Genomic DNA, 17,904 nt, shown 5'->3' with positions numbered 1-17,904 from the left:
CAGTGTAGCAATAAAAGTTGCCATTTAGTAAAAGGAGCAAGCCTAACCATAGAACCTTTGCTAGCTGTGCCACTGTGGCAAAGGGGCTGCCCCAGGCCCCTCCCTGCCCCACCTTCTGCGACTGAGGACTGTGCAGCTGGTGCTCAGATTTTAATGCGAGTGTGTAGGTGTCAATGGTCAGCCCTGTCCAGACCTTATAGCTGAAGTCTCCTCAGATGGGGAGCAGGTCTTCACAGTGCCAGTAACCCTGAGGGTGTTGGACCAGACATTCCTGGCACGTGTTGCTGCATGGGGCAGTGAGCTGAATCACTCATTCTTAGATGTGCGTGAACATGGGTCTTTGTGAGGACTAGGGCAGAATGAGGGAGAGTGATATGCTCCTAAATGCCTGGAAGCGCTTACATCTGTGCTAACAGAGGCAGAGTTAGGGGAGCATAGCTGGGTCCCTCGTATTGGGTGCTGAGCTTTAGGGGCGCTGCAACTCTGCTTTGGAATACAGCACGAGAAGCGTTGCACTGGGCGCCACTGGAATTTGAGACACCCAGTTCCACCCCTGGGGTTAATGCAATCGCCCATATGCTTTGGGGGTTAATATCTCAGGCAGCAAGAGTTTGAAAATGCCACAGAAAAATCTGTGTAATCTCTCTCTGTTTCTCCCCACCCCCAAATCTAGCTCTGCCAGAATTTTCTCTCCTCTCTTTTTAAAGTGGAAAGCCAGAAGTTTGTACTTAATATGGGCCATAATCTTTCCAAGGCAAACAAAAACGGGAGTATTTGAAATGAAAGGTCTTTCAATGTTCCAAACAGGCATTCTATCTGTTGGTGGGAGTTGGGTTCAGAATGGAGCTCACTTAAGAGGGTGGCCTTTAGGGTCGTTTCAGTGTTTATTCACTGTGTGAGACCTACGATTCGTCGTGTGAGGGCTAAGGGAGCCAGTGATGGCGTTGTGGAAGGAAAACTACAGTTCAAACGCCACTGAGATCTTTCTTACCACTTCAAATACAAAGCGTGTCATGGTGGTTGTTCAGACACGGTCCTGGCCTGAAGTATTGTGCATCATTTTATTGTTTTATTTTGTTATATATTAAATTTGTCCACTGCCCTTCATCCACAGATCTCACAATCACACACACACATACTTCAGTGATTTGGCTGCTACCCCATGACATGGTTATTTTGGATCTTAAATTAGGGCTGTGTGCATGCAAGGGGCCTCTCATTTTGTGACACAACATCAGTTGCTTGCCTTGAAAGTCCCTACTCCCCACCCCGCTTCAGTCATTGGGATAACCAGTTAGATTACTGTAATGCACTCTGTGCAGAGAATGCTAGGATTGTAGAGTTGGAAGGGACCACAGGGGTCATCCAGTCCAACCTCCTGCAATGCAGGGATCTTTTGCCCAACGTTGGGCAGTCTGGACATTTTAAAGCAGTGCAAAATTCGGCAGTCAGGCAGCCCAATACTGCATCTGGCCACCTAAGCTGGCATCAGTTATTTAATAAAATTTATATACCCCATGAGGGACGCGGGTGGCGCTGTGGGTTACACCACAGAGCCTAGGATTTGCCAATCAGAAGGTCGGCGGTTCGAATCCCCGTGACGGGGTGAGCTCCCGTTGCTCGGTCCCTGCTCCTGCCAACCTAGCAGTTCGAAAGCACGTCAAAGTGCAAGTAGATAATTAGGTACCGCTCTGGCGGGAAGGTAAACGGCGTTTCCGTGCGCTGCTCTGGTTCACCAGAAGTGGCTTAGTCATGCTGGCCACATGACCCGGAAGCTGTACGCCGGCTCCCTCAGCCAATAAAGCGAGATGAGCGCTGCAACCCCAGAGTCGGTCATGACTGGACCTAACGGTCAGGGGTCCCTTTACCTATATACCCCATGATCATTAGAAAACCTCAAAATGGTTTACAAAGAGAATAAAGCAATTGTCAGTTAAAGCAACTCTTTAAAAAACATTCAAAAGATAAACAATTAACTTAAAATATATACCAACAGTCTTTGTATCTTGGTAGGCTCACCTAAACTAGAATGTTTGTAGCAGGCACTGGAAGGAATACAGTGAAAGCGCCTGCCTAATGTCTGAATGTGTTGCAGTCTGAATTCTGTGGAATTCACCTTTTTTTAATGCTGACATTTCACACTTGAGCTGCATGCTTATTTTTATGGTTGTAAGTTGTTTTAAAATGCTGTTAATATTGTTTTTGCAGATTGACAGAAGAGCATGTTTGCTATCAGCCGGCCCTTGAGTTGCACACTCTGGTGGGAACGATGCAGCTCTCTTGTTTCCCCCCTGCTAGAATGTCCCCAGGAAGGATGAGGCATGATCACACCCTGTTGCTCTTTTTGGAACCCCATTTCCAAGAGGTGTTGCAATAGCAGCAGCTGTGCCTAGTACCACTCCAAGCATCTATAACCTGCATAAGGGAAAAAGGGAGGGGGAGAATTAAAATGTAGCTTTTGGATCACCACCTTGAATGCAAATAATTTGTGCTGAATTTTAAAACACACATGTGCAAATGGAACGGTATATATCCCACCACTCTTAGGAAATCCATCCCATTGAACTCTGCAAGATGTAATATCTAAGTTAAATACATAGCCCTGTGCTCTGACAGCAGCATTCTTGGCATAGTAATGCACTAGCTGATAAGTGGCCCTCCAAAGTTTTCCATTTGGCCCTCTGGATTCTCCCCAGGCCATCCCCATCCCTGGTCCTGTACTGTACCATCCTTGACTATTTGTGTGTGGCAAAAATGTGTCCTTGAACTCTGATAATTAGTGAAGGCTCTTAAGGCTTGAGTTTCAGGAATTGCCTTCCAGGCCCCCGCCCCCACTTTTCTCGATGCGATTCAACCGCTTTGCTGGCTCTGCTGATCCAGCCACAGGAAGTTCGTGGTGCTCCTGTGTGACACATGGAATCTCTGCTGCTTTTTCCTCCCCAGAGGGGAAAGGGCATTTTTCTCAGATGGAGGGTGGAGAAGGGTTTCAGGAAGAGTGCATCCAGAGTGCAAATGCAGTCAGCAGGGGGACATTGCCTTGGAAGGCGGGGGGGGGGGGGAGAATCTGACGGCTTTGCTGGGCCCCCCAGCCTGTTTTTGCAAGAGCAGGGGAAAAAGAAGCCTGCTTGTTCAGCACAAAATGCGACCCACATGCTCAGAGACACAGCCAGACACTCAGTTATCCATTGTTCTGGGCCAGGTGTGTTTGCCTAGATAGGATCAGTGGTACGGAGCAGGAGGGAAGGTTGTGTCCACCACCAGAGGCCATGGGCACCAACTCCCAGGGGCCAAGGTCCTGCCCCCCTCCCAAGTTGAAGAGCATGGCCATTTAAATGGTGTGTGTGCGCACCATGTCTTGGGATCAATTACGCAGGAGGGGCTTACTTATATTACCATCATTTTATTTGTTGGCACTCCTGTCATAGAATCATAGAGTTGGAAGAGACCACAAGGGCCATTGAGTCCAACCTCCTGCCAAGCAGGAAAACCATCAGAGCACTCCTGACATATGGTTGTCAAGCCTCTGCTTAAAGACCTCCAAAGAAGGAGACTCCACCACACTCCTTGGCAGCAAATTCCACTGTCGAACACCTCTTACTGTCAGGAAGTTCTTCCTAATGTTGAACATGGCTATCATATCACCCCTTAACCTCCTATCAAGGATGGATCTGCTATAAAACTAATGAAGCTTAAGCTCCAGGGCTCCTAATCCCAGAAGGACCCCAAAAGTGACTTTAGTTCACATTGCTTTTTTTTTAAAAAAATGGTCTAGTAGGCCCAATATGAGTTGCGTGACTCAGATGGATTGATTTTTCAAAAACCTCAAAGTTTGAAAGTCAGCAGCAGAGATGTTCCAAAGAGAAACGACCCCACTGAAGAAGAAAACCATGGTTACCCAGACCATGGGTTGCGAAGGGGCTCCCATGGCAGCTCAGGCTTCAGGGCCCCAAAATGTAGGTCCACCACTGCCTAGCCCTGAGCACTTGCACTCTGCAACACTCTGTAAAACAGTCATAGAATTATAGAGTTGGAAGAGAGCACAAGGGCCATCGAGTCCAACCCCATGCCAAGCAGGAAACACCATCAGAGCACTCCTGACATATGGTTGTCAAGCCTCTGCTTTAAAGACCTCCAAAGAAGGAGACTCCACCACACTCCTTGGCAGCAAATTCCACTGTCGAACAGCTCTTACTGTCAGGAAGTTCTTCCTAATGTTTAGGTGGAATCTTCTTTCTTGTAGTTTGGATCCATTGCTCCGTGTCCACTTCTCTGGAGCAGCAGAAAACAACCTTTCTCCCTCCTCTATGTGACATCCTTTTATATATTTGAACATGGCTATCATATCACCCCTTAACCTCCTCTTCTCCAGGCTAAACATGCCCAGCTCCCTCAGCCGTTCTTCATAAGGCGTTGTTTCCAGGCCTTTGACCATTTTGGTTGCCCCCCTCTGGACATGTTCCAGTTTGTCAGTGTCCTTCTTGAACTGTGGTGCCCAGAACTGGACACAGTACTCCAGGTGAGGTCTGACCAGAGCAGAATACAGTGGCACTATTACTTCCCTTGATCTAGATGCTATACTCCTATTGATGCAGCCCAGAATTGCACTGGCTTTTTTAGCTGCCGCGTCACACTGTTGGCTCATGTCAAGTTTGTGGTCAACCAAGACTCCTAGATCCTTTTCACATGTACTGCTCTCAAGCCAGGTGTCACCCATCTTGTATTTGTGCCTCTCATTTTTTTTGCCCAAGTGCAATACTTTACATTTCTCCCTGTTAAAATTCATCTTGTTTGTTTTGGCCCAGTTCTCTAATCTGTCAAGGTCGTTTTGAAGTGTGATCCTGTCCTCTGGGGTGTTAGCCACCCCTCCCAGTTTGGTGTCATCTGCAAATTTGATCAGGATGCCCTTGAGTCCATCATCCAAGTCGTTGATAAAGATGTTGAATAAGACCGGGCCCAAGACAGAACCCTGTGGCACCCCACTAGTCACTCTTCTCCAGGATGAAGAGGAACCATTGATGAGCACCCTTTGGGTTTGGTCAGTCAGCCAGTTACAAATCCACTGAGTGGTAGCATAGTCAAGACCGCATTTTACCAGCTTCTTTACAAGAATATCCTGGGACACCTTGTCTTGGCCAAACTGTCGCCCTCTGGTCCCATCAGTCCCACCAGCTGTAGTCTAAAGCATGTGGCGGATGCCCCAGTGGGCCAAGACTGCTGCGGGAGAAACAAAAGAGCAGCCTTGCGGACCGCTTGCTTCCACAGTCAGTGGGGTCAGTGTTCTGCATGGTTATGTTACTTGGAAACAGACGGTGCTGGAGACGGGCGGCTTGCGTGAGACTGTTGGGTAGGGAGGGAGGCAGGGAGACTGACAGTAGGTGGCACCAGAGCAATGCCAGGCAGAGGCAACCAAGCTCACATCCAAACCTTACGTTTTCAAGCAGCATTGTCCCTATTTAACCACCATGGCTTCCCCCCAAACATCCTGTGAACTGTATTTTGCATTATTTCTGTGACCTTGCTAATGAAAGAGACCATCATCTGCTCCTGCAGGGCTCTGCTTATCTTGTGCTGTGTTTTATTTTGGCTGATCTCTTTCTCTCGCTCTCTGCCCCCACCTCCAAACAAAGGGTGTCTTGGCAAGCAGCAGAAAATATTTTGAGCTGGAGGCAGCCCACAAAGTTCCTTTTTCTTTGTTTGCTGATGGACTGGAAGAGTTTCCAGAGGAAGCTTTGTTTACTCCATGTGTGTATATATCTGGGCTGAGTCCTGTACATTCCACACATTCCAAGAGTGCTTTTTTTAGGGGGGGGGGGAGAAATGTAGCAAATGCAAAGGCGAGGTTTGTGCTGTGTGCCCGATGATCCAAAGGATTTCACAACAATGTGGCAAATGCATATTTCCAGATGTCTGGAATTGAGAGAGCTGGTCCCAGCAGGGAGAGACAGTGCCCTCTGATGGCAACACTTGGTTTTGCAGCTGCGTGAAACTGAGATGGAAGACGCATTTTTTTCCTTTTCCTTTTTGCAGTACCGGTGAGAGCAAGTAATTGCAATCCATCAGACGTCAGAGCTTCTCTGTTCTCCCGGACGCAAACCAATCCACAGCTTTTGCCTTTCCTTCCTTCTTAGAGGGCAACTCTATTCAAAGACCACCTGGAGCTTTCAGAGCCAATCAAGATGCTGGGAAGACATTTTGCTACAACAGTCCAAAAGTGGCACATTGAGCAAAAGTGTCTTTGTGAGAGCTGACATCTTGCCAGCAATGGAAACTCAGCTGTGAAAATACTTCCTGTGAATGAGGAGTCAGTGCCCCCCCCCCCATCATTTGCACATAATCAAAGGGATGTTCTCCCTGCATGCAAAGACAGGATCTGGTAGATTGGCCAAACGTGACCAAGAGTGGGTCAAACAGTAAAGAGGGCAGTTTGTGCAAATGCTGTAGAGGAAAGTGAGGAGCAGTTGAGGCTCATCAACTTGGGAAGGGAGCCCATCTAGGAGAAGAAAAGGCTCAGGAGCAAGCCCTCCACAAAAAGTGGTCCCTAAAGCAATTGGATGGCACCTTGTCTGCCTCCTTCCTGCAACTCCTGCAGCCCAGCTGGTGCTTCCTTTTGGACCCCATCAGTGAGGCTGAGAGGGGAGTCTTGACGTCTGGGCAGCCCAGGACCTCCAGACTAAAGCTCTGGGGAGGTTACTTGGGTGCTGCTAACACAGAGGTTTGACTTCACCCCCAGCGACACACTCTTGGGACAGACAGATGCCAACAACAATATTCAGCTGACTTGACATTTATAACTTGGCATTTATTATGTCAGCACCCTCCTGACCAGTTGTTAAGGGGTGAGTTAGGACTAGGGATGGGTGAATATCTCAGTTTTGGTTTCTCTGCATTTCTCATTTCCCAACAGTCTTGAGTTCAGATCTCCACATTTCCAGATCAGTTTGCAATTCCTTCCTTCCTTCCTTCCTTCCTTCCTTCCTTCCTTCCTTCCTTCCTCATGAAGATTCATCAGCATTTCTATGTGAAACTTCCCTAATATACACATTTTTGTAAGATTTATTCTGGAGTACTATTTTATGGGGGGGGGGGCAGGTTTGCCCAGCAGGGTGTGGCCCAGAAAGTCATGGGGGAGGTGGAACCGTCTCTCTCACAGAATAGTGATAATCTCATGGGCTCTTAGAATCATAGAATCATAGAGTTGGAAGAGACCACAAGGGCCATCGAGTCCAACCCCCTGCCAAGCAGGAAACACCATCAGAGCACTCCTGACATATGGTTGTCAAGCCTCTGCTTAAAGACCTCCAAAGAAGGAGACTCCACCACACTCCTTGGCAGCAAATTCCACTGTTGAACAGCTCTTACTTTTATATATTTGAACATGGCTATCATATCACCCCTTAACCTCCTCTTCTCCAGGCTAAACATGCCCAGCTCCCTTAGCCGTTCCTCATAAGGCATCGTTTCCAGGCCTTTGACCATTTTGGTTGCACCTTCTTGCAATAAGAAGGTGGGGCTGAGGCATTTAAAAGGCCTCGCCCAGGGATTGGGGGCCATTTTGCTGTTGAGCTCTGCCCCCTCCCCCCCCCCCGTTTACCGTTGAACGGGCCAGAAATATTTTTTTTCTCTCAACCTCAATTGGTCCTCAGTTGGAGGTTTTTTGACCTCCCTCAGTGAAATACGTGTTGTTATTATTGTTGGTGGAAATGGCACTGGGCAGTAACACCATAGTATAGGCGGCTTCCCTAAGGGGCCTTAGGGGAGGATTGGATAAGAGACACCCTAAGCTCAGGGTGAAGTCTTGGCCTGGATGGACTCTTTCATCCTGGTAACCCTGTGAGATCCTAGATGCTTGGTTTTCACTGCATCTGGGTTCAACACTGGGCAACTGCCATGGAGGGGCTTTGGGGTGCTTCCTGTTAGGAGAGCTTGCAGCTTGGGTGAGTTATATTGAAACAATCACTTAGAGTTTCTGGAGTTCAAAGGCTTTATTCATACAGGAGCAGATTTATCTTGGCAGGAACTATTTACAGGATGAGTAGAAATAAAAGAAAGAAAATAGCACACCTATTGTCTTAACACTTTGGGAGAGAGAAAAACAAAAATGGCTCAGCTTTTAGGGGTGGAGTTATCTTTGACGAAGAAACTACAAAAAAATGCTAGCTAAATTGCTAGACAATGAGTGCCTTCACATGGTTTAAAGGAGCATGTGCATTAGCTAGAAGTTTAGGAGAAAGGAAATGTATTTGCTTTTCAACATTCTCCAACCCTGATGGCGTGCCATTTCACTCGCAATGGCTGAGTGGAGTGAGAAACTGATCCTTGCCCTATTGCCATGCAAACTCTGCTTCTTGCTGCAGTCAATAAAATTTTGGCCTGATTTCACCCGTGTCCTCTTTCAGTTAATTCACTGTTTCCCAGGAGCACAGTGTACATCTCTGCCTGGACCACTGATTTTTCTGAAGACACCCATTTTTGCAAAGCAATTTCCCATAATATAATATGTTATTTTCACTAATACATGCATTTACACACACACTTTACCCCAGTATATGTCCCTTTGAGGTTGCTCAGAAGGGAATGTGTCCCTGGGCATGACAAAGGTCTCCACTCCTTGCTGTAGTTGCAAGACTCTTGTGTTGAGCTGGGATTTGGACTGGATAACCACCTCAAAGGCCCCTTCCAGTTCTACAATGAAATAAGAAAAGGTTAAAGTGAGGGCCATCTTGCATGCTGGCTTCAGAAGTGGGTTGCAGATCTGAAATGAATGAAGAAGCTCTTTAAGATCCTCAGATCTTTGCTGTCTTTTACAAATCAAGAAACAATATGTAATTAATGACCTTTTTAAAAAAACACTGTTTTGACATTTACATTCATTTCAATGTAAAGGAAATCATGTATGTTATGTAGTTATTTAAATTATGTAGCTTATCTTAAATAGTGGACAGCATGAATAATGTAGAATTTGACAAAACCTGAACTGCAGTAGAATGGAAATGACGCTGATTGTGATGCATTGAGGCCAGGAGGGAATCTCTGCCTTCTTATGTCCTTGGTTGTATGACACACACAACCTCTGTTTTCCCATTCTTCATTGTGACTCCCTGCCTTCCCAAAACTGCTGCCTGAGGCAGCCACCTCACCCGGCCTAACAGTAGGGCCCATGCTGTGGTTGCCTAATTTTCCATCTACAGTTGCTGCAATGATAAAAAGATATTTGAAAGCAATCTTTGTACTGAAAATTTCAGTAAGGATTATGACTAGCATTAAATTGAGGAAATATCATTCCTCTGCAAGCTGTAATAGCATTGCAGTTGGGGGTTGAGGGGAAGGCTATGCTCACCAGAATTCTCTCCCCCACCATTTGAGTTTCCTTGAAATTGTTTCCTCCCAAGCCCTCAGTCTGTTCTTTCAGCTCTTCTGTATTCAGAAAGCAATTTTAGGATCTGGTGTAAGAGCTTTCATAAAAAAAGAAAAGGAAAGGAAAGGAAAGGGGAAAAAAAGGGGGGGGGGAGAAAGGCTTCTGTCTGCCAGCTACGCTTCCCTTTCATCAAGCTTTCAGGCGGCATTCCCCAAGCTGGGAGTCTAAGGAGCAGCCTGGAGTTCTTGTGGAGTGGGCCCTTTCTGAAACTGAAGTGAAGTGAGGACAGGGAAGGGAAACCGGTGTGCAGGTCTTGTGTTTATGCCTTCCTGGAACCTTTTACATTTATTTTTTTTCTTAGATTTTTATTTCAGGCCAATGGAATAAAGCAGAGTTAATATGCAGACCCTAACATTTCAAAAGATCCAGGGGATTCTCCCCTATCTGATGGATGGGTGATCTAAACTTAACAGGAGAGCTTGTGTGCATGCAAGAGGCAAAGAGAACTTGAAGAATATATCCCAAAAAGGAAGGGGAGGAGGAGGAAGAGAAAGTGGTTTTTCTGCCCCCCCCCCAGGGAGCCCATGGCTGCAAACAAGAAAAAGGTAATAACACGACCATGAAAATAAATTGCAAGCATATTTAAAACAATTAAAATCATTGGAAAACATGAAGGATATCTAAAAACTGCCACATACCCTAAACAAGTAATAATTTCAAGGCTGACACCCAGCTCAATGGGAATGTTTCTTTTTAAAAAAAATCCACCTGAATGTTAAGAACAGCAGCAACAGGGAAACTATGGTCTTCCAGGCGCTGGACTAGAGCTCCCTCATCCCTGTCCGTTGGCCATGCAGCTGGGCTGGCGGGAGCTGGAGGCCTCCAAAACCATCAGGGCCCTGGGAGCCCTGCCCTTGGCTAGAATGCTGAACTAGGATGGGGAAGTCGCAGATTCAAATCCCCTGAAGCACTCAAGGGGACAGTTGGGTCAAGGAATGCATTCATGTCTATATAAGTAAAGGTTTGGCCCACATTCGTGCTCAGACACTGGCCTGTTTTGCACATCATGCTAAGCCTAATTCTAATAACAACTATAACCATTTATTACTTGCACCCCGCCCATCTGCCTGGGTTGCCTCAGCCACTTGGGTGGCTAACCCTGGCTTAGCGTGAACCCATGAGTTTGCGGGCTCCTGAGTTGCAGTTGCTTTGATCCTCGATCATGTTGCTGCTGTGCTGGGTAAAAGGATGGTTAGGCTTAGCGTATTGTTTAGAGAGGAGGACTTAGCTCTCACAGACAAACCATCAGATGAAAACCATGCAAGAAACCTTGATTATGGCTTGAGCTGAATCATGAGTTCAGACAACATGCTATAAGCCAAGGCTATAAGCCATGGCTTTGCTTGGCTCAGCATGGAACAGCAGCTGAATTGGAAGAAAGGAGGAAAGCAACCACAAAATCTTTTCCCAGAGTTTGCATGCTTGCAGGTTCACACTAAACCATGGTTTGGCATGATGCATGAAATAGGCCATTATCTAGTTTGGCCCCAGAGGGAGCAATGGATTAATTGAGGGCAATTTTGTTTTTATTTGGTGCATCATTTCTATGGATTAACAAGGACATTATATTCTATTGAGCCATTAAAAAAAAAAAAAATGCTTCATCCATTGCATTAATTTTAATGCAGTTGGTTTTGACAAACTTGTGTGTCATTTTGTTTTGTTGGTTTCTCCTTTGGATATCTTTTTTAAAAAGCTATTATTAGCAAACAAACAGAGATTAAAATTTAGCCACTACAGACTGAGATGCGTGGAATCAAGACAAAACACTGGGGGGAGGGGAAAAATGTAACTCAAATTATTATCCCTTCTATGAAATGAAAAAAAAGGAAAGGGGGGGGACCCCAAACAAAGGCCCTCAACTTCCCTGTAGCAATGTTTCTTCCTCTCTCTGGGACCAATTTCTATGTGAGGCAAAAAGTCCGGAGGAGGTTAGCAAACCTACACTGTCAGCCAAGATCTTTATCTGTGCAGGAAATAGGGAAATAAGTTTACTGATAAGAGGGAAAGACAATAAATAACTTAGAAATTCTTTGCCAGTTCCCTGGAGGGCCTGTGGCAGCTGCCCAAGGTGTGTGTGTGCACACGGCAGAAATAGATCTGCTGCTTAAGCGTATTTCAAATGAGACCCTTCCCTTCCCTCTCCTTAGACATAAACTTCAACAACCCCCCCTCCCCAAAAACTGTGGGGGATGGGAGACTTCAGAGATGCCCGATCTCAGTGATCATGGGCAGGAGGAGGAGGAGGAGACCAGACCATGTCATTACTGAGGAGGCAGGTTTGAAGACTATCCCTGCCTCCAGGTCTGGTCTTGACTGGAAGGATACTAGAATCAGCAAGGGAGACCCACATGACCTGAAGGTGCTGCTGTGCAATGCCAGGTCAATGATTCATAAGACTACTGCCATCCACGACTTATTCATGGATGGGGGACTTGACCTGGCATGTGTAACAGAGACTTGGTTGGATGAAGCAGATGGGCCTGTCCTTGCTGCTGCTTGCCCACCAGGCTTCTCTTACACACAGTAACCCAGGTCATGTGGGCGGGGAGGGGGGGTTGCAGTGATTTTTAGGAAGTCATTAGCGTGCACCAGGCATCCTATTGGGAAGAACCAGTTTTCTGAGTGCATGTTCTGGAAGTTGGGCAATAGGGGCAGTACAGGATTCCTTTTGGTGTACCAACCTCCCCGCTGTGCCAAGGATTCCCTGCCCAAGCTGCTTCAGGTCTTGGCGGATGTTCTCCTGGAGACACCTAGTTTGGTTGTCCTAGGAGATTTTAACATCCATGCCAACACAACCTTACAAGGGGCTGCTCGGGACTTCATGGAAAACATGGCCATGGGGCTGTCCCTAAATAAGTTTGGCCCAACTCATAGTCATGGACATGCCATAGGTCTGGTGTATATCTCTATGGATGGTGGTGATCTGACACTAAGTCAAAGTGAAACGAAAGAAGTGCCATGGTCGGATCACTTCCTGGTACAACTGGACTTCTTCGCAACCCTTCCCCTCTGCAGGGAGGTAGGACCAATTTGGATGGCCTGCTCCCGTCACTGAATGGATCCAAATGGTTTCCAGAGAGAGGTAGGGGATGTTTTATCCCATGTTGATGGCCTTTCAGCTGATTCCCTGGTGGCCCGCTGGAATGTGGAGTTAACCAGGGCTATCGACTGTCTGGCTCCAAAGCACCCTCTCCGATTGCATGGAGTCCAGACAGCCCTGTGGAGCTAAGGGCAATGAAACAATCTTTGAGATGGCTAGAGCGCTGGTGGCAGAAAACTCATTCTGAATCAGACCAGATACAGGTTAGAGCTCAACGTTGAGCCTACCAAGTGGCAATAGCGACGGCGAAGAGGACCTTCTTCACTGCCTCTATTGCATCTGCAGAAAACAGCAGCAGGAGACTCTTTCAGATGGTTCATAATTTAACAGAACCACCTGCGTCATTGGGGCCTGATAAGGCCCCCAAGATCTCCTGCAAAGTTTTTTTTGCTGATAAAGTTGCTCAGATTTGGAAAGAGGTAGAGTCCACCATGGGAGCAAGGCCGGGGTGGGAGAGTGCTAGAGTCCTGTCTAGTCAAGTTGCACAGGATCAATTCTGATCTGTTACCTCCGAGGATGTAGACAGGTTGCTTGGATGAGCGAAACTAACCACCTCTCGCCTTGATCCTTGCCTGGCTCATAAAAGGGTGATGGGCTCTGTGGGGTGGTGAATGCTTCCCTCTGCAAGGGAGCCTTCCTAGACCCACTTCTTTAAAAAATATCTTTGGACCCGGCCAATATGGTCAACTATCTCCCAGTCTCAAATCTTCCATTCCTGGGCAAGGTGATTGAGTGAGTGGTTGCTGAATAACTCCAGGCATGCCTGGAGGATGCGGACCCATTGGATCCCTTCCAATCGGGATTCAGGTCTCATCATGGGACTGAAACTGCCTTGGTCATGCTGGTCGATGATCTCTGGCGGGCTAGGGGCAAAGGTGAAAGCTGTTTCCTAGTTCTGCTGGATTTCTCAGCAGCCTTTGATACCATTAACCATGACATCCTTCTGGGCCGTCTAGAGGAGCTGGGAGCTGGGGACACTGTTACACAGTGGTTCCGCTCCTTCCTCCTGGCCATGTCCAGAAAGTGGTGTTGGGGGATGAGTGTTCAGACCCCAGAGTTCTCACTTGTGGGGTGCCTCACGGTTCTGTCCTCTCCCCCATGCTTTTTAACATCTATATGAAGCTGCTGGGAGAGATCATCAGGGGGTTTGGGTTGGGTGTTCATCAGTATGTGGATGATACCCAGCTCTACCCCTCTTTTAAATCATAACTAGTGAAGGTGGTGAAGGTCCTGTGTGAGTGTCTGGAGGCGGTTGGAGGATGGATGGAGGCTAACAGATTGAGGTTGAATCCTGACAAGACAGAAGTACTGTTTTGGGGGGGTCCAGCGCCGAGGGCCTTCTGGCAGTTCCCTCACTGTGCCATGGTGTTTTAGAATTTGGCTTTATTGGCATTGCATCTGGGCAGGTGAGAGTATTTAATAAATGCTTGTGTTAATATCCTGTGTGTTTATCAAGCAGATCCCAGTAAAGAGGTGGGGGCTGCCTTTCACTTGGTGCATCCCTGGCTGAGCAGGCCTAGCCTAGGGACAGGATGATGCTGCCCTTCAACTGCTGCTCAGCACTCTGCAGGGAGAAGGAGCCTCTGCCTTTCCCAAATGCTCTGGCTGCCGTTTTGCAGAAATACTGGGCAAAGCTCTGGTGGTGGCTTTTGATCACAGAGGAACATGTGCTATGCGCACCATCTTTCTTTTTTAGATGCCGCAGAGGGACCAGGGCCAGCTGATGGAGGAGGAAGAGTAGCATCACTCCCACTGGTCCACTCCATCCTGCCTGCTTTCAGCAGAAGCCGCAAGGAAGGCTCTTTGCCCAGGCAAGTGTGCCTGCCTCACACTTTTCAGGGCAGAAACAGCACAACCCATGAGCCAAGGGGCCAGCCAGTGTCCAGGGGCAAGGACTGAAGGGGAAGTCAGGAGGACCAACTCCATGGATAAACGGTAATGCAGGATCAAGCAACAAGCCAAAATCAGGACTGAAGAATAACTTTAGGCTAGACCAACAAGGAGAAAAGAGACAAAGAGTAGACCAGAAGTCCTTTGGGGTTTTTCCTGTGTTGTGACGTGGGGTTTGTGATTTCAGCTCTCTTGACATAATATGCTGGAGACAGTTCTCTAGTAACACTTCTTTACTAACGCAACAAGACTGAAACTTGAGGAGGGGAGAGCTACATTTATAGGGACAGGGAACTAGCTAGAAAGGATACATTTTGGAGGGAACAATATCAGGCAATCACAGTCCTGCCTTTTGGAGGCAACCAATAAGACAGAGGATCCAAATACAGCAGCTTAAATGAACCAATAGTAGCTGTACCCTCTGGAACCAAAAGGCAGTTACTTTACCCTAATGCAAATACAGACAATAATAATACAGATATAAAATCCTTTGACTCAATACACAACACCCCTCCCCCCCTAGTGAGCACAGCAGACGTAATCTCTCAGGTACTGTGGGGTCCTACAACTTCTACTTGATCTCCTGACAACAGATGTTGCCGGTTCTGGATTGGGTGTCACCTGTGGTAGGGGGGCTGCTATAGGGGTTTCGTCAGGAACAGATGGAGTCCCAGACATCTCAGGGTCCCCTACCTGTACCTCGTCATCCTGAGGACTAGCAGACCCTGGTTCATTTGCTGAAGCCCCTGGTGATTGCACCTCTGGGCCATTTTCACTCTGGTCTTGCAGCTCTGTGTCGTTAGCCAGGGATGAATTATCAGACTCCTCCCTGCTGAGCGCCCGGCGCCTCAGCTGATCTATATGTCTCTTCCAAACTTGCCCATTTTCCAAGGTCACATAATAGGACACAGGTCCACTAGCCCGGGTGACCACACCAGCCACCCACCGCGAACCTCGTGAATAGTTCCTCACCCAGACCAGATCTTCAGGGGCGAAATACCTTGTTGTGTCAGTCTCAGCCTGGGGGTTTGCTCTTGAATTACGGTTTGGCATTTTATCCGGGTGGACATAATCCAACACCGTTACCAATCTTCTACCCAAGAGCAGCTCAGCTGGCGACTTGCCCATCGCAGTACACGGCGTCGCATGCTGCAAAAATAACATTCGTGCGATGCGAGCTGACCAGTTACCCTCCATTAAGCGCGCAATGGATTCTTTGGCTGTTCTTACCATGCACTCTGCCTGCCCATTGGAGGATGGGTGAAAGGGCGCGGATGTGACCCCTCTTATGAAGTTATCAGCCAAGAATGCCTTGAATTCTTGGGATACAAAAGCTGCCCCATTATCTGATACAATGGTCTCAGGTAACCCGTGGGTTGCAAACAGCTGCCTCAACACCTTGATTACGGCAGCTGATGCCATGCTAGGGACCACCGCCACTTCTAACCATTTGGAATATGCATCGACGATAACCAAAAAGACCTTCCCCTGGAATGGCCCAGCAAAATCTAAGTGCAGCCGGCTCCAGGGAGCTCTGGACTGCTCCCACCAGTGAACTGGTGCTCTGGCCACTTCTGGCCGCACCTCTTGGCATGCCTTGCATGTTCGTACCCATTGTTCTATGTTCTGGTCCATTCCAGGCCACCACACATAACATCGGGCTAGCAACTTCATCCTGACCATTCCCGGGTGTCCCATGTGAAGCGTCTCAAGAACCCTGTTTCTCAGTGGTGCTGGGATGATCACCCTATCTCCCCACAGGAGACAACCCTTATGCATGGATAACTCGTGCTGCCTTGTCGCATAAGGCCTGAATTTGTCTTCATGCGGACCACCTGGCCACCCCCTTCCCACCCAAGTGAGCACACGGGAGAGAACAGCATCTTTCCTCGTTTTCTCAGCAATATCAGTAGCCGTTACAGGAGCCCCCGGAAGTGTTTCCAGCATCATTATGTGCTCCGCTGGAGCAGGATCCTCATTGCTCCCGCCAGGAAGGGGCAATCGACTCAGCGCATCAGCGTGGCACAACCGTTTCCCCGGCACATGGGTCAAGGTGTACTGGAACCCGTTCAGGAATATAGACCAACGCAACATTCTGGGGGAGAGAATTTGTGGCGTTTGTTTGTTCGGGTTGAACAACCCCAACAGTGGTTTGTGGTCCGTTTCAATGGAGAAATGACGACCGTACACATAATCATGGAACTTTTTGATTCCTGCCACAATTGCAAGCGCCTCTTTGTCAATTTGAGCATAGTTGCGCTCCGTGGGCGACAACGTACGGGAATAGAAAGAGATGGGCTTTTCCGACCCATCCGGTTCCCTATGACTCAGCACCACCCCCAGGCCGTATTGAGAGGCATCACATGCCAGGACCAGCGGCTTCGATTCATCATAATGAGCAAGGACGCTCTTGCTACTCAGCATTCCTCGCAAGGAGTCAAAAGCCTTCTGCTGCTCCTGCCCCCATCGCCACACATTCTTTTTCTGCAACAGTCTATGTAATGGTTCAGCTACCGAAGCTTTCTGGGGTAAGAATGAATGATAAAAGTTAATAAGTCCCAGGAATGACTGCAACTCCGTCTTGTTCTGTGGTCGTGGTGCCTCGATGATGGCCTTAACCTTAGCATCTGTGGGGTGGATGCCTGATGCATCAATTTTAAACCCCAAGAATTCCACAGTTGGCACCCCAAAACTGCATTTTTCCTTTTTTAGTTGCGACCCCACCTCCTTAAACTTGAGCAACACTGCACGGACACGCGCAACCAGTTCCTGTGGGTCTTTTCCAGCAATTAAAACGTCATCAAAAAATGGCAAGACCCCCGGCAGACCTCTTAACAGGCGTTCCATGAGCCCTTGAAAAATCCCTGGGGCCACACAAACTCCAAATTGTAATCTGTTAACTCTGAACGCCCCTTTATGTGTGACAATAGTCTGTGCTTCCGCTGATTGTGGGGTTACTGGCAGCTGTTGGTAAGCTTGTGCCAGGTCAAGTTTGGCGAACACCTTGCCCCCAGCCAGTTTAGCCAACAGATGTGATACGACTGGAATGGGGTATGAATTTCCCCTGAGTGCCTTATTGATAGTACATTTGTAATCAGCACAGATCCTGACTTCCCCATTTGCTTTAAGGGGCGTGACGATTGGAGTCTCCCACTTAGCGGAGTCCACGGGTGAGAGAACTCCCTGCTTGACCAATTTATCCAGCTCTGCTTCGATCTTGGGTTGCAGTGCAAATGGCACTCGCCTTGGTTTGAGTCGGATTGGGGCCACCCCAGGGTCCAATTCGAAGTCAACTGGGGGCCCTTTATAACAACCCAGTTTTCCATTAAAGAGACCAGCAAATTCTTTGTATAATGCCTCGCTCATCTCGGGGCAGGTTTGGATTGAATTAAGCCCTGATATACTCAGTCCCAGGGCGGGGAACCAGTCAGTGCCCAAGAGACTGGGGCGACTGCCCTTCGCAATCACCAGTTTGAGTACCGCCTGTTTGTCCCGG

Source organism: Podarcis erhardii (assembly GCF_964252035.2).
Source record: "Podarcis erhardii genome assembly, chromosome: 9".
Taxonomy (NCBI): Eukaryota; Metazoa; Chordata; class Lepidosauria; order Squamata; family Lacertidae; genus Podarcis; species Podarcis erhardii.
The sequence above is the reverse complement of the archived record's forward strand: the minus strand, read 5'-3'. Positions refer to the sequence as shown.